Here is a 27786-nt window from a genome sequence, read left to right on the forward strand (position 1 = left end):
CTATCTCTCATTTCTCTCTTGTTTTTTTAAAGCTTTATTAGAACTTTGAATACCCCAAAGCAGAAAATGGCCATTAATATTTGCTAGATTTACATTTCTACCTGGAATTGCTTAATGTTTATTTTAAATACTCATTATATAGTAGCATTAACAAGAACAAAATGCTTATGAATAAATTTACCATTTACAAACTTTTTTTCTGAAAGTCATAAAGCTAATTAAATAAGTTTTAATAAATGGAAAGGTATATTACCTTTCTCTAGTCTTCATAATTTTAAAGATTTAATACTTAGTAAAATAGCAGTAGTCCCCAACACAATACCCATCAAAATCATAGATACTAGCTTTGCTGAAATTAGCAACTTATCCTAAAATTTATATGGAAATTCAGTCGACCCAGTATAACCAAATCAACTTTGAAATCAGAAAACAAATGTAGAAGATAACACTTCCTGATTTCAAAACTTATTACATAAAACTACAATAATCAAAGCAATGTGATAGGAAAATAGCAGTCATCTCAACACAAGGTATTGCTATTGAAATTGGATCTCTAAAACACATTTTAAAAAAATGCAAAGTTAATCACAAGCCTAAAGATAAATGCTAAAATTATGAAACTTAGAAGGCAATACATGAAAATATGAGCATGTCGTAGTGTCCTTGAATTAGACAGTGAATTATTCATGAGACAAGGAAAATACAAGTGACCAGAAATATGTCATGCAACATAGAAACTAAAACATTTCTGCTGGAAGTGAAAGACAACCTAGTGAAAAAAAAGAGAACATTTGCAAATATTTTTATTTATAAACAAAATATAAAAATAAAATGCATTTTATTTATATTTCAAAATAAAATTTTAATTGCAATTACTTATATAACTGAGACATGTATTTGATGAGACTTATTCAAGAATATCAATGTGGGCCCTTCCTGATGGCGCAATGGTTTAAAGCACAGCACAGCAAGCCAGCTGCAGCCACTTCAGTGAGAGTTCTGTCACGCCCCGGAGGTGATCCACATGGCTTGGCAGACCTCTCCTGTCTCACCCGCTGCTCCACTCAGCAGTGTACTTCATTCATTTTCCTGTTCTGTCCCCACTCTGTCTCTTGCACCTTTGGCCTGTACCCCAGTTCTGTATACATAAGTAAATATATCTTAAAACAAACAAAAAAAAGAAAACCAGTGTCTTACAACTCAATAATTAAAAAGCTGAATCAAAAAATGGGCAAAGAATTTAAGTAGACATCTATCCAAAATTAATATAAACGGCCAATGAAAAAAAATGTTCTATATTTTATTAAGGAGATGCAACTCAAAATCATAACAACATACTACTTCACATCCTCTAAAATAGTTCAGATTTAAAAAGATGTAATTAAAAGTGTTGGTGAAAATATGGAGAGTTAAGAGCTTCATTCACTGCTAATATGAGTATAGTTTGGCCACTTTGGAAAGAAATTCTACTCGTTAACTATAAAACCAAGACAAGTAAAATGCATCTACACAAAATTTGTGTGCAAACATTCATAGCAAGCAGCATTATTCACAATAGTTCAAATATAAAAACAACCTAAATGTCTACCAACAACCTAAAATGTTGACCCATTCAACAAAATATAGCTTGTCCGTACAATGGTATTTAATTATAAATAAGAATGAAATACTGATACATACTATTTAGTGGAAGACTCTCAAAGACATTATACTAAGTGAAAGAAGGAAGCCTCAAAGGACCACATAGTGTGTGATTACATTGTGATTAAATCTCCAGAGCAGGCAAATCTGCAGAGACAAAAAGCAGAACTGCAGTTATCTTGGTCTGGGAGTAAAGAGGAAGAGAGTCAGTGATTGGTCATGAGAAGGGGATTTCTTTGGGGATGATAATAATTTTCTAAAATTGATGGTGCTCATGGTTGTACACTGTTTATACTAAAAGCCATTAATGGGGCAAGAACTCCCCAGGGAAGGATTCTGAAGGCCCTAGTTTCGGGGCTAGGTATCTAGCCCCTCCACCCATCAAGTGACCAGAGGAGAGGATGCAAGGAATCATGTTTTGTAAATAAGTCTGGCTCCATAAATATGTGGATGGGAAAAGGGCAAAGAGGAAGGGACAGTTTTCAAGAACTGGACAAATGAAGGCAAAAACACTAGATGACTCAAAACTAAATATTCCTGGCTCTCCCTGGTGGTGCAGTGGGTTAAATAAAGCACTGCACTACAAGCAAACTACATCTACTTCAGTGTGAGTTCGAGTTGGAAGAAGCCACAGAGGTGACCACATGGCGTGGCAGACCTCTCCTGCTCCCCTCAGCAGTGTACTTTGTCAGTCAGCCTGTTCTGCTCCTCACTCTGTCTCTGGTGGATCCTCTCACTGCCCCTGCACCTCTGGTCCACACCCCAGTTCTGTATGGATAAATAAATAAATCCTTAAAAAAAAAAACCTAAATATTTCCACAAACAGAACACACCAGTTGATTAGCATGACAGATATGAATCTTTCATTAAACTTATTCTCTTTTATTTGGTCCATTGGAAAGTAGCTATAAATTGTTTGTTTAAAATATTATTGATATTGTAAGAGACACTTTGACTTACAGACAAGTTTGAAGCAGTATATTTCTTTTGTCTCTGTGGAAACATTTTAACCAAAAGTTGTTAGCGAAAAGGATACTAACATTTGCTTCATTTGTTTGTCCTCCCAAAATACAAACAGTCCTATATGAAATGCCACCTGCAGACATTGGTCATGGCCCGTAAATTTAATTACTATCCTTTAATTCATAGCTGGCAAAATCAGCTCTTGCAGCATCTAAGCTAATCAGGCTTCTCTGACAATGCTAATCAATTGTTTAGCAGTCTACCTTTGGCTTAATTACTCTTGCACTACATTACATTTTCAAAATGTCAAGAATCCTCTTCTGGAAAAGCAATAAATCATTGCTACACAGTGTTAGTGGCGAACCTGTTATTCTCTCACTTCTGACCTTGGCTGTATGAAGTTGAAATTGATCATTTACTACAGTATACATTACCGAGAAAGGCACTTCAATAAGAATCAAGTGCATAAAAATAGAATTTCATCTCATCCCTTCTTCACCTGAAATGAGCCAGGAGCTGTCAGATGTTGTTTTAAAAGGGTTTGCGTGTCCGAAATAACATTTTCAGAAACAAATGAGCACTCAGGCTTCTTAGGATTCTGAATTTCTATGATCTAAGTAGCATAAGACCACCATCTTATTAGAGATCTGGTTGGTCTCTCCCTCTGGATTCAGATACAAAAATAACTGCTTTTTCTGATATTTTTCTTCAAATTAAAAACATAATCATCCTGAAATACTTCTCTGAAAGGCGTGCCAGGCTCCTGGGTGTCGCCGGCCACCCGCCTTGCCACTGCCTGAGGGGTGTGGAAGGCTCTTGGAACAAGACAGGGAATAACAGAGAATAAAACAAAGGAAGAAAACACCATGTTAGATTAAGTAGCAGGTTTAGATTGGACCTGGATTCGAATTCTGATTGTCCCACAGGCTCGATGTCTGAGACTTTGAAGGTAATTTAATCTCTGTAAACTTCATTTTTCTCATGTGTGCCCTGTCCATAATAATGGGTTAGTGTCACTTGAGCAGTACTTCGTAACCAGAGGTTAGTTTGTCCCCTAGGGGGCATTTTACAATGTCTGGAGACATTTTTTATTGTCATAGAAGGGGGGAGGGAGTGTACCCAGGGGTATAAGCTAGCAAGGAACAATAGTAAGCATTTTACAGCACACAGGAAAGTCCTCATTAAAATGTCAGTGGTGTAGCAGTTGAGTAGCTCTGTTCTACAGCAAGTAGCATAGCATTTGATACATAGGAAACACTGAGTCATTGCTGCTATCTTTTTGTTTAAGTAAATCCACCCTCAAGTCAGACATACTCTACTTGAACTGATATTGAAATTCTTAAAAATAAAGGGTCTTTTCTTTCTACTAATAGTTTCTTTGCGTGGTCTCTTCACAAAAATTGATTGCTTCTTAATTTTTAAATGAACTTAAGGACTGGCTTTTGAAAACCTCGCTTAGTCTTGGCTTGTGAACCAGGATGGCAACAGTAGAGATTCCTGACTTCACTTCATTCATGAGGGGAACATGTAATGGTCAATGGTCAATTGAGAGAGTCTCATGGCTTGGGGTGAAACCCCTTGGAAACCAGGGACCAGCACAGACTGTACCAGAAGTGAATCTGCAGAGATCTGTGCTTCACTGGACAAGAGATGAGTAGAGAGAAATATCTGGAGAAGGTGGTCCTTGGCTCAGAGATAGCAAGAGTGTCGCTGAGCCAGAACCCTGGACAGAAGACAAGAAAAGTTTTCCCTTTCACCAAGAAGAGTGTTGGGCTGCTCCCCATAGCCCAGGACAGTCCCTAGTTGGGAAAAAAAAAAAAAAAAAAAAACAGAACTGTGTCCCTCCTCACCTCTTAAAGCTCAGGGAGCTCAGGGAGCTCAGGGAGAGTGCCAGAGCACACAGAGAGCAGAGTTACATTTGGAGACTAGAGAGGAAGGACAGTAGCATGCCATATACATATCACTGAGTGTTAGGGGGACCAGGGGCGGGGGCGGGAGTGGGTCTCAGAGGTCCTGCTGAGGCATCTCTTGCTAAACTACATCAATGGAGGACTTGGCAGCATGAACATCACTTGTGTTACCCACAGAACTTCTGGACCACAATCTGCATTTAACTGAGACTCCCCACATGTTAGCACATTAAAGATTAAGAAGCTCCATTCTAAAAAACATTTATATAGTGTGTGTATGAGAAACAAAGAGAGCCTTCAATATCACAACCAAGTCCAAAAGTATTTCTATCAGTAAATTCAATATACTATTTCAATATTACGGTGCTTCTGTTCAGGGAAAGGATGTCCTAAAGGAACTCTGCAGAGTCTTATGGACTCTGCTTCTCCTACTTCAGCTTTCTGGACCCTACCCTCTACTCCAGTGATTGGAAACTACAACTCCCAGCAGTACCAGGGAAAGAACTGCAAGGACCCAAGGGCGGAGCTAGCAGGAATTCTGGTACATTTGGGGATAAATAGGGCGTGATTGCATCTCTTGCTCTCTTGCTCTGGAAGCAGCTCTCCTGACCACGTGACTCGATGTGTTCAGTCAGCCTAGCCCTAAGGTATTCCAGTTACTTTGTATCCCACTCTCTTTCCCTGGGTTGTTTCCTATTCCTTTTCCCTTTTGTAAATGAACCCATTATTGACCCTTTGTGTGTGTGTGTATCTGTGATATAACTGAATTGTGAGCGCACAGGTGAGGCCCCACAGACAGGCGGCCCAGTCCACTCTGGGCTACCCTGTAACACTTCCTTCAACAAACTGGGTAAGAAGGCAACGAATACTGTGTCTTAAAAACTACAAATAGTAAATCAAGAAGCAGATGGCTAGTTTTAGCACACATGGCTAATCTTTGCAGTGCTTTCTAGAATTGGAAATGCTCCAGGGCCCGCTGGACTGGATGAGCAGACTTGCCATGTGCCAGAACCACAGCTCTCCTGGGCCTGGCTCTGGTTTGACTTTAAGCAGCCAGTGATGAGCTTCACAAATATTTGTACCAATTTTATTGGAGGCTCAGCTTTCTCTGACCTGGGGCCAACAGAAGGTTACAAAGTGCTTTGGAAAGAGAAATCCTATGTAGAGTTCTGATTCATAGAATTTTATAGATAAAGCAGGTGGCCAGTATTTTGGATGATAATGTTTGTGAGGTCTGACTTGGGATTTAGAATGACTGTAGTAAACGAAACAAATTTGTAAGCCATCAGTCTCTCTTTGCAGGTCTTCACACTTCAGTAAGAATTTAGTGGAAAGACATTTGGTTTATTGTTGACCTTCTAATCACCCAGAATGCCTCCATATGGCTTGTATTAATATTTCTCTACTGTAAGCGTCTTAAAGACCAGATATGCATGTGTAGAAGAGATGCTAAGTGCTCATCCATACCCATTTCTCTTTGCCTCCTTGGGTAGATGGGGGAATTACACTTCGCAGCCCCCTTAGACTCAGACGAGGCCATGTGACTAATAAATATGAGCAGAAGGAATGCTCAAAGCTTCCAGGATGAAGTATTTAAGAACTAGTGTATTAATCTACATTTTAGTGATGTGATAACCTGACACCACCATTGAATATGGTATTGATGCACATTAAAGAGATTCTGTTTCTCTAGTTAACTGTACAGAGGGAGCCCCGACTGTGTTTGACTTTGCATGAATTTTGTTTGCTGAGTCACTGAGATTTCAGAGTTGGTTAATTGTAGAATTTTGCATTTATTTATATGAATAAATATAGCACAAGCAATAAAGTCATGGAAGATTTGGGCTAAGTTATTAAGATTTTCTAAGGGGTATATTTGGAGTCAGAAGACCAGGTCTGTTGTTGACTGTAACACTGTATAGGTATGTGACATTAGGAAAACCATTAACCTTCCCTGATCTTAAGTCTAATTAGATTGAACCCTATGATTCCTTCTTCCAAACCCTAGCATTCTATAATTCTTTGAAGCCTCATGTTATGTTTTGGTGTTTTTTTTTTTCCACATTAGTCTAAAACTCTCCCCTCCCTCCACCTTTCTATTTATTATAAGTTATAAATTTGTGTAAATGCAAGTGCATTTACAAAGATATACAAATCCTACAAGGATATTCTTTATAAAGAATGACAGAATCAAACATGAAGTATTTTTTAATGAAGAAATCTTCTCTCAGTACATAAGCTATATTGAAAGGTCCATGCCTTATATTTGCCTGATTTACAACCAAAGAAACCACCATTGTGACAGTGAGAGGTCTGTCAGAAATCATTCCTATGTAACGGAACTGCTTTTGCTACCACTAAATAGGTCAGTTACCACTAAATAGTCTGGACTTCACCACAGCCAATGACCAGCTAGAATACTGGTAAATTGCAGCTGAGAAATTTATTCTGTCTGGAATCTTCGTAACAATATTGACCCTTTTGGACACAGTTTGCCACTTAGCAAATTACTCATATGTAGATTTATTTGGGGACTTGCAGATTTCTCCATAACATCCCTTTGTTTCAAGACAGAGCACTGTTGCTGTGACATCCCCTCTCCTCTCTCCACACCTGCATTCACTCACTGCCTTTTCTTTCTTCTCTTGTCTTTGACCTGCCAGATTTTAAACTGCAAACCTTTGACCTCAGCAGAGCACAGTACTTTTTCACCCACCTTTGCAAAAAAAAAGGCACAAAAGGTCAACATTTGAAGTGAAACCACAGCTTATAGGTTTGAAAGTGCACACTGCTCTGAATATTGATCTTCAGAAATATCAGGGGACTGGCCTGCAGGAGGGGATAAAATGGGAATGAGAAAGAGCACATGAAGAATAAGTACATTGATTATTTCACTGTTGTTCATGAAACAAATATATCCTCCCATCATTTTTCAGATTTCTGAAAACAGATTGTCTTTTCTTTCTTACTGCCTATGTATATGTGGTTTCTCCTCTCTGCCTCAGCTTCAGCTGCTCTTGTCTCCTCCTCCCCCTACCCCACTGCTGCTGGATTAATTGTGTTGGGTCTACCTTACTGTTAGCCACCATTTCAGATGGAAAGTTCTTTTATCACAAGCTTCTCAGGTTTCACAGCACAAATGCATATTCAGGTGCATCAGAGAACAAAATACTTGCATCCACAAGAAAGTACAGCAGCAACTGCTCTCTGGCTTCAGGGCAGACAGAACATATTTGTTCTCATTATTCCATAGTGAGTACAAGTCTGTGAGGACAAACTTTAACGTAAAAAACAGCAAAAAATCATTTTGTTGTTGTTTCAGGGCTGTAAGGAGATCTGTGTGTTTGCATTTGGCCCTTTTGCTCTTGTATCACAAAATTGGATGGGAAACCTGGGTGTTTCTAAGTTTTTCTTTCTCATGTAGACAAATAATGTTAATAACCACAATCATCAAAAAGAATATTTTTTTCCTAGTAAATCACACTGAAGACAGGACCCATATTTTATTTGTATATTTTGCAGTAATTTATTCTCCTATGCTCTGAATTCTTTAAAAGAATTTGCAATTCTACTGAAATATTTAGAACTATAGTTTAATCTTTGCCTTTGAGAACCCTTTGCTGCTGTTGCCCACCCTGACTCCCACCCTCCGCCTTTTTCAACTGACTTTGACATTATTGTCTCTCTCTGTTGTCTTCTGTTGTTGTTTATTTGTCACTGTGAGTCACTGCCTTCCCTCTTTCAAGGACATCTCAAGATCTCTCCTCTGAGATCAATTGTTTTGTTCTTCCCTTTTCTCCTGTCTATCCCTATTTGTCAACTCTTTAATTTTCTTCACCATTTCCCCCCAATTTCTATAGTATGCAAATAAGTTCTACTTGCTAGTGCCAGTGGCAGTTATCAAAAATCACAGCAAAGTGTAAAATGATAAAATTATTTTGCTTACTTAATAAGAGTAAAGTTCACATTCTTACTGTCCTTGGTAGGAACAGGAAAGATAAAATGTCATCTATAATGACCATGAGCTTGTTCTTGGTAAAACATTACTATTTTCACATGATAACATATTACAGGTAGTCCAAAATGCTTAATAATCCTCCCGTGTAAAGGGGGAACCTCCCCTCTCTTGAGCCTGGCTTTGCTCATGACTGCTTCAATCTATAGAATTCGATGACAGTTTGCCAGTTTGAGGTCACAGGCCTAAAGAAATTGGCTACTCTATATCCTCTCTCTAAGGACACTCATACTTGAAGCCTAAGTCACCTTGAAATTGTCCAACTGTCTTGGCCAGGCTGGAGAAGCCACCGTCCCAGTCCATGCCACAGTCCTGGCTGAACTCAGACTGCCAGACACAACTCTTGACACACACAATGAAGCCCTCATAGACTTCCATTTCAACTCACCTGTCCCCGGATACCAAAGTGACCTTTGTCAATAGCATCAGGAGCATAGGGTATGTCAAACCATAACCAAATTCCTGTCCTGCAGAAACTCTGCAATAAAATAAACTTATTATTGTTGTGAGACTCTATGTTTTGTAGTAATTTGTTACACAGATGTTAGTAACTGGGATGCCCTTTATGCTGCTAGACTTAGTCATAGGCCAGTGGTCTAGAAGATTCTCAGGTGAATCATAGTTTCTCCCTGGAGTCAACCAGGAGCTGGAGAAGCAGCTGATCATACGTTAACCTGATCACTTGAGCCAAGAGAAAGTAGAGAGATTATTGTAGTGAAGCTACAGTAGTTAAATTTAATGTGTGAGACATTCAAATATCTTTATTTCCCCACAAACAACTTCTTTCTTAAACTTAGACATGTCATCAGACATGCCCTTTCCCTGGGTCAGTGAATGATGGGCCTGTGTGTTGCTTGCTGTATGTCCTGCACATTTGGGATGTTGTGTGCACTTTAAATGAGTTATTCTAAAGAAGAATATGCAACATAGATGAAATGTGACCTGTAAAGTCTCATATTAATTAGTATCTGACTCTTTATAGGAAAAGTTTGCTAATCCTTGATAAAGGCAAGGGGTTGCAGGAACATGTCATTGTCAGCTGTTGTCTTTTTATGTTCACAACCCAGTGAGATGCCTCGATAATGGGCATCAGCTAAAAGCAATTTACCTGTGTTCTGTGGGCCTTGCGGTTCTCCTTGGTGTTGCTGCCCACAAAAGGCAATCATTTTGGTATTCTTGCACCACATTTGGGAAGTAGTTAGTATACTGTCCACAGCTCTCAGCCACTTTGGTAATTCTCGGACCCTCATTATTCACAGAAGCCCCATCAGCTACATCAGGTGCTCCCAAGCTAGACACTGCCTTTCGTTTCCAGGGTATGCCACCTGCATAACATTCTATTAGGGAAAGGGGATATGCATCCTTCAGCTCACATATCCCCTGTCCTATCTGCAGGCTCCCTCCCCCCTCCAGACTCACTCCTGGACAAATGGTTCAAGGTATGTTCATTATTTATTGAACTTCTACCAAATGGCAGGCACTGAGTGTCACATGGCTATACTAATGAATCACACAAGGGTCCATCACTCTCGATTTATTGCATCACAAATAGAGATGATTTACAAGTCATGTGAGAGAACAACAAGCCACTATGGAATAATCTCACTTATTTTGTCTGTGGTGGTCTGCAGCTAGTGGAGAAGACCACAAGTTAATTTAGGCCTTTATGAACAGGAGAGAACCTACCAGCATCCTGGTGAAGAGCGGAATAGTGAGCCAACCTTTAGATTCAAAGTTAGCAATTGAGTATTGGATGATTAATCTCTCCTTAATTTTTATCAACTTTATATGAAAGTCCCATTATTTCTTTTTATTCTTCCGATGATTGGTCCTTAAGTACTTAGACACTCAATGAGCCAAAAATGTACTGACTACTCGAAGTGATCCACCCAAGGTCCCTTGACATGAGCAGCAGGGGTAGGCATCAAGGCACGTCTCTGAGTCAGTCTGTACTTTCATCCATGTGGAAAATATTTCCCCCTATAGTTAACAGAGTGACATGAAGGACATTAACTTTGCTCAACATAACTGCAAGTTTTTTTTTTCCTCTACCAGCAGGAAAATTTGTTTTAGTCTTTTTTAACCTTAATTGGATTGCTGAGATTCTGCCCATACATATGTGACCTGTGGGGTCTCCACAGATTTACACAAGATGTGTGGCTCCCACTCTTTAGCTCCTTCCTTCCTCTGATATCTCCCTTTGCTTTCTATTTGTTGAACTCTGACATCTGATTCAAGCTGGCATGCCACAGTTGACTTACACAGCTCACTAGGGACCACCGTCAGGCTACCAGCCACCAACAAAGGGGATGCTCACGAAATGCCATTCTCGTTTTTTGTGTCAACTCCCTTCAGTATCTATTTACCTTACGTTGTTCTCCCAAGTCTTTGGTTTGTCCAGAGTGGATAGTTGTTATCTCTGGGAATTTTATTCAAATAAGAACTATTCAAACCTCACCAAATGCAAAATCCTCCCACTCTTTTTATAATTCTCCTATCATCTCTACCTTTTGTCCCTGGGCTCTATTTTGTTAATCTCGATTTCTGATACCAACAACTTTGCATCTCCGTGTCTGAATCCTGGAGCAGCATTTTTGGTCTCACTTGGGAGCTTGTTAGAAATGCAGGATATCAGGTCCCATTCAAGATGTACTGAACCAGAATCTGCACTGTAATAATATCCCAGGTGACTCATCTGCACATTAAGTTAAAAAGCATCGGCTTACTGCACACTGAGCTACCTCATGGGTGTTTGGCAAATGCTAATTGAAAGAGCAAATGCATAAATTTTTCCCTTCAATATTTATTGCTAAGCAGTGTACATTTGCATATATTTGCAGGAAAAAATCATTTTCCTTTCATATTTTAATGTCAACATCTAGTTTTTATTTAATTTTCTCCTTTCCTGCTAAGAAAACACTTTCTAAACTAGCGAGAGATTTAAGTTTTAAGAATAAGAGATACTTTAAAGCTCTATCAAAACTGGAAAATATGACTAATGTCAGCCACTACATTTAGAGGAAAGCTAGCATCATTCATACTTTTTTTTAAGATTTATTTATTTATGCATACAGAACTGGGGTACAGGCCAGAGGTGCAGGGGTGGTGAGAGGATTCACCAGAGACAGAGTGGAGAGCAGAACAGGCCAACTGACAAGTACACCGCTTGAAGTAGCTTTAGCTTCTTAGTGCTGTGCTTTAACCCACTGTGCCACCAGGGAGGGCCATCATTTATACTTCTAAGTGAAATGAGAAATTTTATGAATCATAGCTTCTTTATAAAAATGATTTCCATCAGCGTTTAGGATGTAGGTGAGAATTCCCTTGCAGGAAAATGTTTCTGTTGTCCATTCCCTACATAAATTCATCCAGATGAAAGCGTTCTTCTTTACTAGAAAGAAAAGTTGATGATAATTATGGGCCTTGGCAAAGCAAATGCTGTCATAAAAATACTTTTTATACTCTTTAGGTATCTACCCAAAGAGCACAACAACACTAATTTAAAAAGTAACCTGCACTCCTATGTTTATTGCAACACTATTTACAATAGCTAAAATATAGAAACAGCCCAAATACTCCAGAACAATTGACCTTGTCTGACCTTTAGTTTGGTTTCTCTGTATTCCACATGTAAGTCACACCATCCAGTATATAACTTTCCTTTCTCCTTTTATCCTATTTTGTTTAGCATAATCCCTCCCAGCTTCATCCAGGTTGCCTTGAGTGGTGTGGATTTATATTTTTTATCACTGAGTAGTATCCCATTGTTGCACTCATCTCTTGATACATAGCTAGCTTTATGTTTATTTCTTTTTTGTCTTATTTTCTCAATATTCATAATAATGGTGTAGTCACTCTTGGAAACATACAAAAGGCCTATTATCAATTATGCAATGATCAGTTTGGCTCAGGCTGCACATCTGTGCAGCCTCCTTTAGTGCGTGTTGAACATTCCCTCAGCAGGTACATCAAAACACATGAGTAAATTTGATGCAAACAAGTACTGAGCACTTTTATCATAGGGTGACCAACTGTACCATGTCTCCCCAGTCCTGTGTGTGTGCAGGTGGTTGCCCTCAATGTGGGCATTGTTGTTATGTGAAGATGTTGAGGAAGGGAAGACAGCAGGGTGCTAATACCAAGAGTTCAGTATAATTTGTAGTAACATCAGAAGAAAAAGAATACTCACCAAATGTGTGTGTGTGTGCATATGTGTGTTTGTCTGAGGTCATGAACACACAAACACACACACACATGCATACACTTTGGAAATTGCCCTGGTCTCCTGCCTTTAACCACAAAGACATTTGCCTCCACCCACTGACCACTTCTAGATGCCCAAATCCATTTAACCAAGCTTGCAGGTACAGAGGTAGCAACCATCTCTTCATGCCCTTTCTTGCCTCATGTGTTTTGATGTACCTGCTGAGGGAATGTTCAACACACACTAAAGGAGGCTGCACAGATGTGCAGCCTGAGCCAAACTGATCATTGCATAATTGATAATAGGCCTTTTGTATTCACATTCTATTTAGATTACTGTATAAAGCAGGTGACAGGTGTTCGGAGAACATTACACAAGCTGCCTGTTGCTGAGAACATCCTGAGACCAGCTGGGGCAAGGAGCCCAGAGGAAATCCCCATAGTAATTCAATAGTTCACAGGGCTTTGGGTTTTTGAGGATTACAATGAAAAATTAAAGTTATACTGACCACCCACTTGTGAAGGGTCTTTGTGCTTTTCCCTTGAAAATTTCACACTTAATTCTTTTGTTCCCAAGGAAATTGCTGAAAGGTGACCAAGATGAGAATCTTCCTTGCAAACGGTGTATGTTGCCACTTAATATGAGAAACAGTTACACAGAAAGCACTCAAGATGGGAGATGACTACTATGAAACACCCAGTGTAAGGTCTGGCAATTCAGGGTTACATGGAGGTGCTAAAGGATTTGTACCAACGACAAATATTTACAGAAATCATTGAATATAACTTTCAGAATTAGAAGTAGGTACTGGAGCAGAATTTTACTGAATTTGTCAGAACTCATATTCTGGGCTTGTAGCTAAATGTCTTTAAATTTTAAAAGTTGCTCTGTGTCTTAAAATTTACTTTCAGTTGGCCTTACTTTTGGCAATTTTCCCTGCTTTCTCAGGTAGTTTGGTTATTTGGAACAAGCTTGGATCAGAATTCATTCATTGACTCATTCCATAAACATTTATTAAGTGTGCCTACTGTATATAACGCACTGTCTGAGACACAGTTCTTTCAATATTCATTTACATTCTCCTGAACTCTCTATCATTGATAAGTTCTAAGCAAGGGAACAAAAACCCATCCTATATATGAAGCTTATATTCCAGTGGGAGGCAGATAGAAACATTTAGAGGGATTTACTTTAAGGGAAATACAGTGAGGGAAGTTGAGATGTGCTGGAGACAAGGAATAAAGATACTATTTGAGGAACGACTGGAAAAGGTTAAGCTCACTGGACATAGTCAACTGGACTTTGGGGGACGAATGTTCCTGGGTAGGAAAAAAGGTCACACAAAAGCCTTATAAGGGCTCAGTTTCACTCTGTGCGACATGAGAAGCCTTCATAGTTTTGAATAAAGGAGTGATGTGATGCAAGTCAGGATTAAGATTATCCTTACCACATCTAAGAAATTGTAAGAGTGGAGAATAGAAGCAGTGAGATTTCTTTTTTTTTTTTTCAAGATTTATTTATTTTGTGCATACAGAACTGGGGTACAGGCCAGAGACTCAGGGGCAGTGAGAGGCTTCACCAGAGACAGAGTGGGGAGCAGAACAGGCAGATCGACGAAGTACACTGCTGAGGGGAGCAGCGGACGGGTCAGGAGATGTCTGCCACGCCATGTGGTCTTCTCAGGGGCAGGCGGGAATCAAACTCATGCAGAAGCGGCTTTAGATTCTCAGTGCTGTGCTTTAACCCACTGCGCCACCAGGAGGGCCACAGTGAGATTTCTTAAAATATTGTTGGAATTATTCAGGTAGAGAGACATAATTCCAGCACTCAACAACCACATAGATATTGAGGAACATAGATATTTGCAGCACTTTATAGTAAATGAAGCAGAATAGATGAATAAAAAACAGACTGGGAAAAGGGTGGTTAATTCCAACCAGTAGGGAAAGCTTCTTGTCACAAGTGGCTTAAAGACCTTTCCTGTTCATTTTTTTTAAAACCTTCTTTCTCTCTTTGTTCACTTCCTTCCTTTTCTCCATCTTTCCATGAGCCTTTCTTTCCTTCTTTGATGACATTATTTTTTATCATAATCATAGTTAACAATTATCTAAAAACTATTAGATAATATTTTCAACATGTAAATTTACTGTCCTCAAATCTGCTTTAATTTCATTTTTTTTTCCACTCAAGAGAGTTGCACATGGGGTACTGTTTTAAAGACACTTCTAAGTACAGAGAGATGGGTTCTAATGTTCAAAGGATGACAGCTCATGTAGCTTATTAAAATGCTATTTTAAATGAATGCGTTTGAGATGGAAGAAGGAAGTAGAGGTGATATTAAATTGTCAGACTTGGGTCTTGGCAGAAGTGGGTAGTGTGCACACAGAAGTTTAGCATGCCATTTTCTCTAGTTCTGTGAATGCAGAATTTTTTTCTGATAAAATGGTTAAATATCTCACTAAATCACTATCAAGAAAAAAATACCATCCATGAGACTAAAGATATGCTGCCTTTCAGAAATTATATTTTTGAAGCTTTTTTCCTTTATTGAGGTAATATTGGTTTACAACATTGTATATAATTTGTGGAAACATATTTATACATATTTAAGGTATGTGTTCACACCATATCCATCAGCAAAGCACCCATAGTCATCACCACAGACCTTTGAGTCTGCTCCCCTTTTGCTCCCTATTCAACCCTCCCTATAGTAGCCTCAATTTTGCAGTCATATTAATACACTTTCTTTTGGAGTTGTATCTTATACTGTGCTATTTTTTCATATTCCACATGTAAATGACACCATCCAGTATTTGTCTTTTTCCTTCTGACTTAAGTTCACTCACCATAATCCCATCCAGTTACATCCATGTTGTCACAAATGGCAGGATTTCATCTTTCTTTTTCTTTTTCTTTCTTTTTTTTTTTTAAGATTGGGAACAAATCTCTGAGTGGAAAGGTAAGAGTAAACATTTTAGGGGAAAAATATTTTAAATATGTGAATAGGATGGTGCACATTTTCTCTCTGTTTTGATTGACTTAGGGTATACCACTTACTGTTTTGACTCTTAATTTCATAATACTGTCTTTCAGTCTGATAATGTATATCTAAGAGATAATTGAAAATAACTGACACAGTATGCAACAATTCTAGAAAAAGGCAGGTTTTCATAATCAGTCAGCAGTTTGTGATAAGTGCTTAACAACTATTGTGGAACTGATCTCTGAAGCAATTGTATCCAAATGTTTACTCAACCAGATAGTATACCAATTCTTAAAATAACTGAACACTAGGGGTCAGTGTAGCACATGCCTAAGAGATTGATTTCTGTAAGAAAATATAATAGTAAGGAATTTTTATTGGACTAACCATCACGTATTTTATATGATTTCTATTATTAATGTAAAACAGAAGTATTAAATTCCCTACATTGAAGGATATATGTATATATGTGTTTATGCTTTCATAAAGTATATGTTAATTATATCACAAATTTGATAGTTTTTCAGTCCTTATGCTAATAAAAACCCTTCAACAATCCTAAACTTAAATTTGAAGACAGGAGATTTAAATTCAGACTTCAATAGGTTAACCAAACTCTCCACAAACATGCACCACCAAAATCCAGGGGCTGTCTTGTTTTCATGCTTCACTTGAACCACTTTTCCTTCCAAGGTAATAGATCTGAGTCAGCCCTGGGTTTCTTAGCTTCCAGATAGCCAGCGTTTTGACAGGTTTCCCATCACCAAATTTTTCTCTTTCTCCACTTGATCGCTGATGCATTTTCTTCTCTTTATACAGGTGAAATCTTATTAGCATGTCAACGTCTCAGCCACTAACATATCTGCTGAAATTATGTTTGTTTTACTTTTCTGTACTGAACAACTTTCATTGTTACCTCTGCTAGAGCTGAGACATACTAAATTCCCCCAAAGTGAGTTCTCATTCTTAAACAATTTCCCCAATAGTCTTCCTTAAAAACAAAGAAACAAAAACTTGTGGTGAACAGAACTATTAAGTGTCTTAATTATGGGGATAAATACATGATTCTGCATGGGTGATAAAATTATATATAGAATTAAATACACGCAGAGAGACAAAACAAGGCAAAACTAGAGAAATCCAAGCACAACTTGGGGATTGATGCAGTGTCCTGATTGTGATTATACTGGAGTTTTGCAAGATGTTAGTGGACATATGGAAATAGTTTCTCTGTATTGTTTCTTCCAACAAATATGAATCTTCAATTATCTCAAAATACAATTTCAATTAAAAATATTGCAAAACAATGATTGAAGAATTCAAACAAAATAGCTAATCAGTCCTTGGAAATGTTAATATGTCTGCAGACTATTAACCAATTTTGTCTGCTTGCTCAGACTTATAATTTTTATGACAATATCTGCAAATTAGTTGTTTCCCTGTCCCATGATCTTGCTAAGATGTAGATCAAAATAATCTGAAATAAAGCAAAGGAGGAAAAAAGTAATTCCCAAAGCAGCTTGACTGTTTGAACAATTGCCACAAAATCTCAGTATTAGAGAAGAAAAATGGAAAAGCTGGGAAAGTACGTATTTTTTCCAGTGACAGGATACTATACACTGTTTTTGCAATGTTCTAGGAATCTAGCACGATATCAAAATAAGACCTGCCCGAGTTTCTTTCCCACTCACACCACTTACCCATGTGGAATCAGTGGGTGCTCTTCTGTGCTATGTTCTCTTTATGGCTCAGCCTGGCAGGGCAGCTCCCATCTGGAATGTTGCCAAGGGAAAGAGCTGGGGAGGGTCCCACGTGGCATGTAAATGCCCACACCCAAAAGCCACACACAGACCTTCTCACTGCTCTTGACGAGGACTATGAGGAAAGGCGCAAGGCGGGGAAGAATTGGTGAATCTTTCTAAGGGCTCACAATGTGGGAGCCTAAAAGAATTTGGAGAATATCACAAATGACTTCCACATGGAAGCTAGCAATAAGTCCCAAGACAAACCACCTCATGTGTTCTAATTACAAAATCTGGGACTCTAAGCAAAAGATTCAGCAAAAACCTACTTATCTTATTGGAAAATAAACATCTTTTCCCCCTAGGTGAATTCAGAATCTGCTACTTATTAATTATGTGACTTTGGCATATTATGCCACCTCTCTCTAAGCTTGAGTTTCTTTGTCTGTAAAATGGGACTGTTGATAAGAATAAAGGAGATGATGTATGCAAAACTATGTGTGGAACCCATAAGAGATATGGATGGATAATATACAACATGTGTTGGCAGTCACCAGTACCATTACTGTCTCTGCTACTACCGTTTTCATTTTTTCAGTCATTTTCCCTTCTAAGAACTATAAGGCTTAGTTTATCAAGGCTACATATTAAAGGAGAAATAGAGGGTAAGCATTGTGAAAGCTCAAGGGCATTCATTTATTAATAATTCCATCGAGCCCTTACTCCTATTATATCTTGATTCTTATCATCTTCTCCCTCCATTTCAATCTCTTTGAAGCCCTGTGAACCTAATTATATTGTTAATATTAGAAGATAACAGAAAACATAAAATAGTGGTCTAGAACACAGACACTGGAGCCTAACTGATGAAATGGAACAAGCACACAGAGATGCAGTTTTTAAAATGCTATTCCAATAAAAGGTTCTGGGATTAAATGCTGACTCTACACCTTTGTTCAGAGGATCCTTAAAAAAACAACAGTTATCAGTAGGTTTGACTTCAATCATACGCTCTCTGTAACTTTGGACAAGTTGCTTAACCTCTCTGTTCTTCATCCAGAGAACTTGCTATTGTGAGAATGAATTTGGATTCATATTTTGTATCAAATATGAGAAAAACTGTCTCAACCACAGATGCCAAAATAGACAAATATAAAAATATTTACACTTGTTTAAACTCAATGGTACAATGGAGTATAACCCCTGCAAATTAGGACCACTAGTTTTAGGTGGAGAAAAAACAGGTTGTAACTAGGTAGGAATAAGCTTTTATAACTTCCTTCTTAAATTAAGGAAGTGTAGTAGCTCTTCCTGCCTACCTGTGACTGTGCAAATATGTTCTCCTTCCCTCTTTTTAAATAATAAATCTGTAATTTTTTATAAAGTAATTAAGGAATTCTAGAAGTCACCCTGAATTATTCCTAAGTACCCAAGTTCCCGCAAGTATCTCCTTCTTTGGTCCATGACAGTAATAACTACATTTATTCCAGGATAAAAAGGGACAGATCTCTCCTTGTCGTTGTACAGGAGTAACTGCTATTGATAGATGGTAATGCCCCAGTGACTGGTTAACTTTATCTTATTTGCTTGTAGAGTCAGCATTTAATCCCAGAACCTTTTATTGGAATAGCATTTTAAAAACTGCATCTCTGTGTGCTTGTTCCATTTCATCAAAGGCTAAGACAAAAACCTATCTAGTACATTATAAGGGCCAAATAATCTGACCTATTAGCTATTTTTATGGAGGAAAATGCTTTGTAACATAACACATCATAAAACAATACATAATACAGGAGCAAATTGTTCCTGAAGTTGCAAATATTGATCAATCTCTTTTCTTCCACAAGAAGATAAACTTGGGATATAAGAAACACATCATCTGTCAACAAAAATAATATTTAAAAAGACCTGGCCAGACTACTTGCCACATCTTGGGTTCTTCACAAAACCCAAGGTGCCTAGAGATATTTGATAATGTAGTATATTTTTTAAATACTTTTTGAAAATTAAACTGACCACTTGCAATTCTTGTGGGGTCAAGTGGATCATACCCATACACAAATGTTTTCTATGCCCCAAGTTATAATTTAACCTCCAGTCTAGTTTCACTCGAGGTAGTGCCCAAATGTCTGAGCTACCTGAGGGCCTGGTTAAAATGCAGATTCTCAGGTGACACCCCATGTCACTGAGTCAGCTCTTCATGGCTGAGACGTGTTCCTCAGAGCACGCACAATGTAGAGTTGCAATAAGCAATCCTAAATATATCCATCAAGTGAGTGCTATGGGTTTAAATCTAATTTCTGTACCTGTCTTAGATAAATTTACCCTTCACTCTCATCATTTAGTGTCAGGCCATTGAAATCGGTGGCAGGAAATGTTAAGGACACCCCATTCCGATTGCCAGCCCCAAGCCCCATATCCTGCTTATCAACAATCCAGTCTGGCATATACAGAATGAGATGTTCCAGACTGATAACTGTTGTTGTTGTTTTTTTAAGGATCCTCTGAACAAAGGTGATTTTCCAGTTTCTTCTTCAGTGATACTATCTCAACTCTCATAAATCAGAGCTTTCTTTCCATCTGATTTGCTACCTATTATATTTGGTCGCTGAGGGCAATACTTCCCAAAGTCCCCTATTTGCAATTCTGGAATGGCTGAGTTGTGAAATACTACATATTGTTCCTACTCCAACACCTCACTAAAATAACATCTTCTTAAATATTGAGTTGTGCTGAGATCCAATAGCAAAACCTCACTCTATTCCACCCCACCCTAGTGGGTTTCCCGTTCTTGTCAGCACATCTAATTCACTTTCCTCCCTGGGGTCTAGGAAAATATCGTAGTCCATAATAGCATATAATGGGCACTTAATAAGTGTTTTTTGGAAGAGCAAATCAGACAGGAAACTTAGTAATGACCACACTTAAAGACTCCTTAAGGTAGAACATCTCTGTGGTTGACCAAGCAAAGTTCTACCTAATCCCTAGGACTAATCCTAATCCTAATCATACCTAGGATTCACATTCCATGTAAAAAACGAATTTATTTCAAGGACAGAATAAAGAAGAAATACAACCCAGAGGAGAGAAATGACCAGAGAACTGCCCAGAGTTCCACAATCTTATGCACCCAGACTTTCCCTTGAGTCTAAATCATGTCCACATTCATTGTGAGGATGTAAATATTATGAGCACCATCTGGCAAACTGAGGAGGGAAGCTGAATTTTTTTTAAAATTTATTTATTCATACAGAACTGGGGTACAAACCAGAGGTGCAGGGGCAGTGACAGGATTCACTAGAGACAGAGTGAGGAGCAGAACAGACAGATCGATGAAGTACACTGCTGAGGGGAGCAGCAGGTGGGACAGGAGAGGTCTGCTGCACCATGTGAGTCACCTCTGGGGCGGGGAATTAAACTTGCACTGAAGCGGCAAAGGCTAGCTTGCAGTGCTGCGTCCTTACCCACTGCACCCCCAGGGAGGGCTGAATATTTTTTTTTAAAGATTTATTTATACATACAGTACTGGGGTACAGGCCAGAGATGCGGAGCGTGAGAGACTTCACCAGAGACAGAGTGGGGAGCAGGACAGGCAGATCGACGAAGTACACTGCTGAGGGGAGCAGCGGGCGGGTCAGGAGAGGTTTGCTGTGCCATGTGGTCACCTCCAGGGCAGGCGGGGATCGAACTCATGCTTAGGTTTCTTAGTGCTGTGCTTTAACCCTCTGCGCCACCAGGGAGGGCCTGAATATTTTTTTTAATATGGGTTTTTCAGTGCCCTGCAAGAGGACTCATATCAAGAAAAACTAATGTGGCACAATGAAATGAATAACCAATTCAGTCATCAGAGGGATACGATTTCTGGTAGGGCCTCTGTGCCACTCCAGGGAAGCCTCTGAGTGCATGTCTAGGACTCAGAAAGAAGAGTTGTGAGCAAACACTGGAAGTGCTGTTTCCCCACATTTTGGGTCAAATTCGCATTTGAAAATCCCTGCTTGGGTCTCCTGATGCTAGCAGAGCGTCACAAATGAGAAAAAGACATTCAGCGTTCCTTCTTCCAGGCCCTTGCAGAGTTTTGGTGCATGCAGGGCTCAGTGTGATCTTGGCAGGGAGTGCTGTTTGTGACAGAACAGAGTGAGAAGCAGGCAGCTCCTCATTGCCTTGAGGCTGGTGGCCACCGCCTGCCAAGAGCTCCCGGTTCAGAACAGCAAAGAACAAAGACAATGCATGGAGCTTCAGATACTGTGGGGTAAATACATTCCCTGAAATACATGTGGGAAGGGTTCAGAGCAATTTGGGGGTCCTGTGTGTATACTGGGGAGGATTAGAGGTTGAATTTCTTGTGTTGTAAAACAGGAAGTTCACACAGTATGACAAGACTCTATAGCCAGGATATATGATGGGCTTTCTCCTCTGGGATACCTTGGGCAGGTCCACACCGGTCGGGAAATTAACATCTTGGAGAAAATATTCTGGGAAAGCAACAAGAACTGGGGTGTAGGCCAGAAAAGTAGAAAACATAACATGCAAAGGAGCGTAACTCAGAATCTAGACTTCAACAGACCAATTTTTTTCTGCCAATGCTCCACCCTTTTGGAGTAGATCCACCCAGACTAAATTCTTTTAAACCTAACTCTGTTGAGGAAACCTTTGCTCATCATTCACTACCATTCAAAATATAGTTCCTGAGTCGCAGGCACAGTGCTAAACAACAGGCATGCAAACATGTTGCAACTTATCTCTGTTCCCATAGTGCCCACATCTTGCTGGTGGCCAGGGGGATCACACTGTAGGCTGAGAAATGGTGGCTGTGGCTTCAATGTAGAGTAGGAAAGGGCGATACAAGAAAGGCACTGGACTTCGTCTCAGAGGGTCAGTAAGGGCATCCTAGAGAAAGACTTGTTACAGATGAAGGTCCTAGAATGGGTGGAGAGATGGTGGGATTGCAAAGAGAACAACTTAAGCCCAAAACTCCTAGCTGACAGAGGTTTATTCAGAAAGATGAAGAAAATTAAAATTATGGAAAGAAAGGAGCAGAGAAATGGAGTCACAGAGCTGGGGTGCTTGTGCCTGCAGAGCCATAGATTAACAGCATGAACTGCTGCAAATCATTTCTACCCAGACCTGTTTCCTTACATGCTAGTCCAGAAGTCAACAGAGAGTATATGGTCAAAAAGTCCCCATCTCTAAATGCTCACACAAGGACCCCCCCAAGAATTCATACTTGAAGGACAGTCACCTTGGTCTCAGTCTTTGGAGCTGCTCCAAGTTCCTGCAGTCACATGGGGAGGAGGATGTTAGGGGAACCAGTGGAAAGTTTCCTGGGACGCTGGAGCCACTAAAGTCGCCACTGAGACCTGTTATCAGAGGGAGACATTTGTATAGTCCTCGTTCGTTGATAGTCCATGTCTGAAACATTTTGTTAAACCTGGAAAAGGGCAAATACTTAAGTGTGATTGCCTGGCATGCTGAAAGAACATACAGTGTTTATTGAAGGGAAAACAAATATTGATTGGGATTTGTTAAATGTGTGGTGCATAGAGTCAGAAACCATGTTGATCAAGGATCTTAGACTTCAACACACAGTAGGGGCTTAGTAATGGTTTAGACCTGATTTAAATGAATATATAATAGGAATATAGAGAGAGTAACCCTGACGGTACATGTTTTTATATGGGATTTGTTTTGTTAGAAGACATAGTCATAAACTGGGTTTCAATGTCCTCACTTAAATTCAGTGCTTTGCCCTACGTAAAGGATTTTCTTTTGATTTGCAACAGCATCTGTGGTAGCGGTCAAACAAATGTCAGTCAAGGTTAATCCATATCATCGTATCAAACCGTGTTGTAATCAAGGTCATAGACCAAACACATGCTTTACCTTTCACCTACTTAGGTCTTGGTGCTGCTTAGAACAACTATTATAAATATTGGCAGACACAGCCTAAGGTCAAACAGAATGGGTACTTGGAGAAATTGTTTCACAAATGATGTATTTGATAATTGATCCCATTATTAAAGGAAGCTGCTTCTGTGGTTAAGTAAGTAGGAGCTAGATGCCCTTTGCCTAACTATAACCCACAGTCTTTTCAGCTACACAGAACCAGTTGAAACACATTGATAAGCAAGATTGCACTTAAAGAAACAAAGAGGCTAAGTTTGGGAAGGTTATAGCTTGGTTTCATAAAAACACGTCAAGGTGTTCAGCTAGCAGATCTCCCTCTATACTCAAATCAGTGATTTTATCCTCACTTACCCCAAACAAAAGATGGGACTGGTAGAAATTATTTGTCAGTGGGAGAATTCAGTTTCAAAACAAGAGAATTTAAAGTTGCCTAGTGTGAGAGTTGTCTTTAAAAACTAAAGGTTAGATAAGTCATCGGTACCATGTGGAATAGCATGTAAATGGAATGTCACTATCCCCTTCTTCAGTTAGGAGGTATCCATAGTCATCTCTAGATCCTATACTGTTTAAAGTTCTCCTCCCCCACTCCTTGTTTGTTAGCAGCACTAAAAATCACCACATATTGTTTGGCCTGTGACCAGTTGAGCCAAGCTTCAATGGAGCAGTATCAGGTGGATCCTTGTCTACATGTCACAAAGCTGACCATTGATAGCAAAACGTCTACCATTCACTCGCTCAGTAACTACCCAGGTTGGAAGCTAGCCTTCCCATATGGTGTCAGTGGTGGACATAATTACTGGCCACCTTAACAACCCCAACCAGTCTTTCATACCACAGAGCATTCTTAGCCTGGGGGGTCTAGAAATTTCTCAAACAAAATGTTTTCAACATTTCCTGCATAAACTCCTAAGGAAGACTCCCCCTTAAACACTTGCAAAACTCCTTTGAAATAAGAGCATCTCCCTTGGATCTTAGAACTAAATTTCCTTCACTGTGTTGACCAGAATGAGTCCCTAAGACCATTTTTGCCAGAGCAAGTTCATTAAACAATATCTTAAGAGATTTCCCATCTATTTTCCATAATCCAGTCTAGAAATCCTAAGTAGAAAACTATCTTTCCATTTCCGGACCACAGCAGTGTGGCCATTTCTGCCAGAAATAAGGTTAGGGTCTGGTGTGGTATGTCTGCTTAAGTCCTGAAGCAGACTGGCCAAAGAAAGAGACAGAAAAGAAAATTCAGAAAGAATTCATACATAACCATCAACTTCCCTCTACACTTCAGTGTCTGTTCCTCTTCCTCCAAAAAGCTCTGTAAATGTGAACTCATGCAACATAAGTGGAAGATGTACCCAAACTTAATGTCGGTTTGCTTTTGCCTAGCCACATGTATTCTGGTATTGAAGGAAAATTGTGCAACTTTTAAATGTTAATATAGCATTTTCTTCCAACTTTAGAATTTTATTTTTGTAACTAAGATCTTTGGCCCTTGGGTGCTAAGGTAAATAGACTTTATTTTGTGTAGATAACTACATCAGTCTGGACCTTTTGCTTTTACTAGACTGGTCAAAGATGAAGGAAAAAGAAAACACAGTAGCATATAATATACAAACTTTGGAAAATTTAAGGATCTGGTTAGAGATTTACTATTTACTAAGATTTACTATTATTTTCCAGTCAATTGAGAGAAGGTAATTTAGTCAAATGGCCAGGAGGCTAAAGAGTCAATAATCTAAGAAAGCAATTAATCAATGAGAAAAGGCCCTAACTTACCTGTTAAAACCCTCCTTGCCAAAATCCTCTTTTGAAAGGGAAATTACATATATTGGAATATTCACAATAATGATCATTTTTGTTTCTCAGTAATGAACTACTTTTGCATAAATTATTGTTTTTGTTTTTCACAGCATCCTTGAGAAAGACTTGGGGACAATTATTCTCTACAAATGAAGAAAGTTTTGCATCATGTTTAAGATCACCAGGATAACTGGAAGAATCAGCACTCAAATCCAGACCTTTGGATTGAGGTCAGTGGCTTTTGCCTATTGTTGTTGCTACTTACAAGAAATAGAAAACAGGTTGATTGAATTGTTAGACTTTTCAAGCATAACTATACGTAGAGAGAAATAGCATCTTCAAAAGAAGGCTGCTTGCTTCACTGCAAGAGAGTTCACATGGCCAGCTTTTCCTGCTCACTTTTTCTGTCAGCTTTGAGACAAAACACTTGAAAATGTCTTAAAGGAGTAATGGTGTGAGTCTTTAAAGACCCCTTTGTCTCTGAGGGAAAGGACAATCCAGGCTTTGTACTGCTGGGGCACTTTTCTTCAATCCCTGGTCCCTGGAAGGTCCCTTTTCCTCAGTAGGGCTGTTGTCTTTTTCCTACCACAACATCAGTGTGACAGATCTCACACTTAAGAGAGCAGCCTACTCAGTCCCCATTCATGGATTCCTCTGGAAATTAATGTCCGCTTACTACCACCCCCTCAAAAAAAAAAAATCTCTGACTTTGTCAAAAGAGTTATTGGAAATGGTGCTCGTGAAAAACCCTTACTATGCAATGTGAACCCAGACAATAATGTTTTGTAACAGTTCTGTTTGATGTGCACTGATGGGAATTAATCATTTTAGTTAACAGAATTGCTCTTTGTTATGTAAACTTTGTAAAGTCCGCCTCATATGACCTCTTGTGTTGGGGAATCCACTGTTCAAAACTGTCATCTTTCTGTGGACAGCAATATTCTATAGCAACTTGTGGGACCAAATTACCACTTGACCTTAAAGTTCGTATCGCCGCTGGGTGGGATGCCAAGCCAAGCAAAGACAAAAATACTTTAAAATATGTACACACACAAGTCCCATTTCCCAAGAATTGATTAAGTGAAATGAGTGTTTGTTTTCCCACTTCTCCTTTTCATTAGCTGGCATCTTAGACAGCCAACTTCTATTAAAAATGACCACAATTCTAAGAATATACCATTTCTAGATTAATATGTTCCTATTCTCTTTAGATATCTGGCTCTTGTGTACATATAAATGTAGTCCACTGGAGAATGTAACTTGGCCTGAGACTACCATGCTTTCAGATTGGGTGTTTGAGAGGAAAATAAAATGGGTTCTTCCCACCATCACTATCTCCCAAACATCTTAAGAAAAGAATTTTCTCAACACATGGTTTCCCGAGCATCTCTGAAATGGTTTAATCCAGTCAGATTAAGTAAATAGTTTAAAACCTCAGCCAATCCATCTATATGCTGTAAAACCACCTCTCCATCACCACCACAAAGACCACTAGGCTAAATTTTATTAGAACCTGTTCTTCAGTCTCTTTCTGCCTGTGAAAATCTAGGATGATGTAACTATGGGAAGGAACCACAGAGATTCCTTGAACTAGAATTAAAAGATGTTGTCTCCTAAGCTGTCATCCTTTAAACTGCCTGTGAAGTAGCCACCTCCTGTTTCCCACAATCATGTACCAAATAGGCCAGTTGGGATCTCCAGATTATGCCCTGTCAAATCTTCCAAGAGTGACAAGGACAAATCACATGAGAAAAAGTGAGCATTCAGAGGGAAAAAGATCTAGTCAAATTCTACCTCTGCTCCTTACTCACCACCTGTGTGAAACCAGGCAGGTGACTAAATGTTTCATGTCCTGTTTTCTCCTGTGTGTAGTGAGAATGATGCACAGTGAGAACTAGATGCCCTCAAACACATCAAAGCTGGTTTCAGCAACATGGCCCCTGGTAGGAGTTTAGCAAATAACTGCTAGTTATAGTTGCTATTGCTGACCTCTGTATTGTTAAAATAAAATCTTTTCCCACATGTTCACAAGTGAAAACTAGGAGATCATGTCAAGAAATAGGTCATTATTCTTTTAAATTCTAGATTTCTCTTTTCCTATTCTGCCCTAAGTTTGTTATTTTTTAAGTTTGGGCTAGATGATTTTTAAAAAAATTTATTTGTTCATACAGAACTAGGGTACAGGCCAGAGGCAGTGAAAGGATTAACCAGAGACAGAGTGGGGAGCAGAACAGGGAGATTATTGAAGTGCACTGCTGAGGGGAGTAGCGGGGCGAGGCAGGAGAGGTCTGCAGCGCTCTATGGGTCAGCTCTAGGGCCTGTGACCGAACTTGCACTGAAGCAGGTACAGCTCGCTTGTAGTGCTGTGCTTCAACCCACTGTGCCTCCAGGGAGGGCTCCTGCCCTAAGTTTTAAGGTAAGTCAATGTGTAGGAAAACCATTTGAAAATCCCATTGCCACAAATAACACATGTGAGAATTTATCAGTTGTTTTTTGTAAAGAAAAGGATAACATAGTAGATAAATACTAAAGCAAAGCATTGAACTTGTATTACTCCTTTCTTTGGGATGATAGAAAAAGCCCTGACTGGTTTCACATAAACTTTATCTGCCATCTGAGTGGAACAAGAT

The sequence above is a fragment of the Condylura cristata genome, unplaced genomic scaffold (assembly GCF_000260355.1).
Source record: "Condylura cristata isolate star-nosed mole 26May11 unplaced genomic scaffold, ConCri1.0 scaffold00004, whole genome shotgun sequence".
In the NCBI taxonomy this organism is placed as follows: domain Eukaryota; kingdom Metazoa; phylum Chordata; class Mammalia; order Eulipotyphla; family Talpidae; genus Condylura; species Condylura cristata.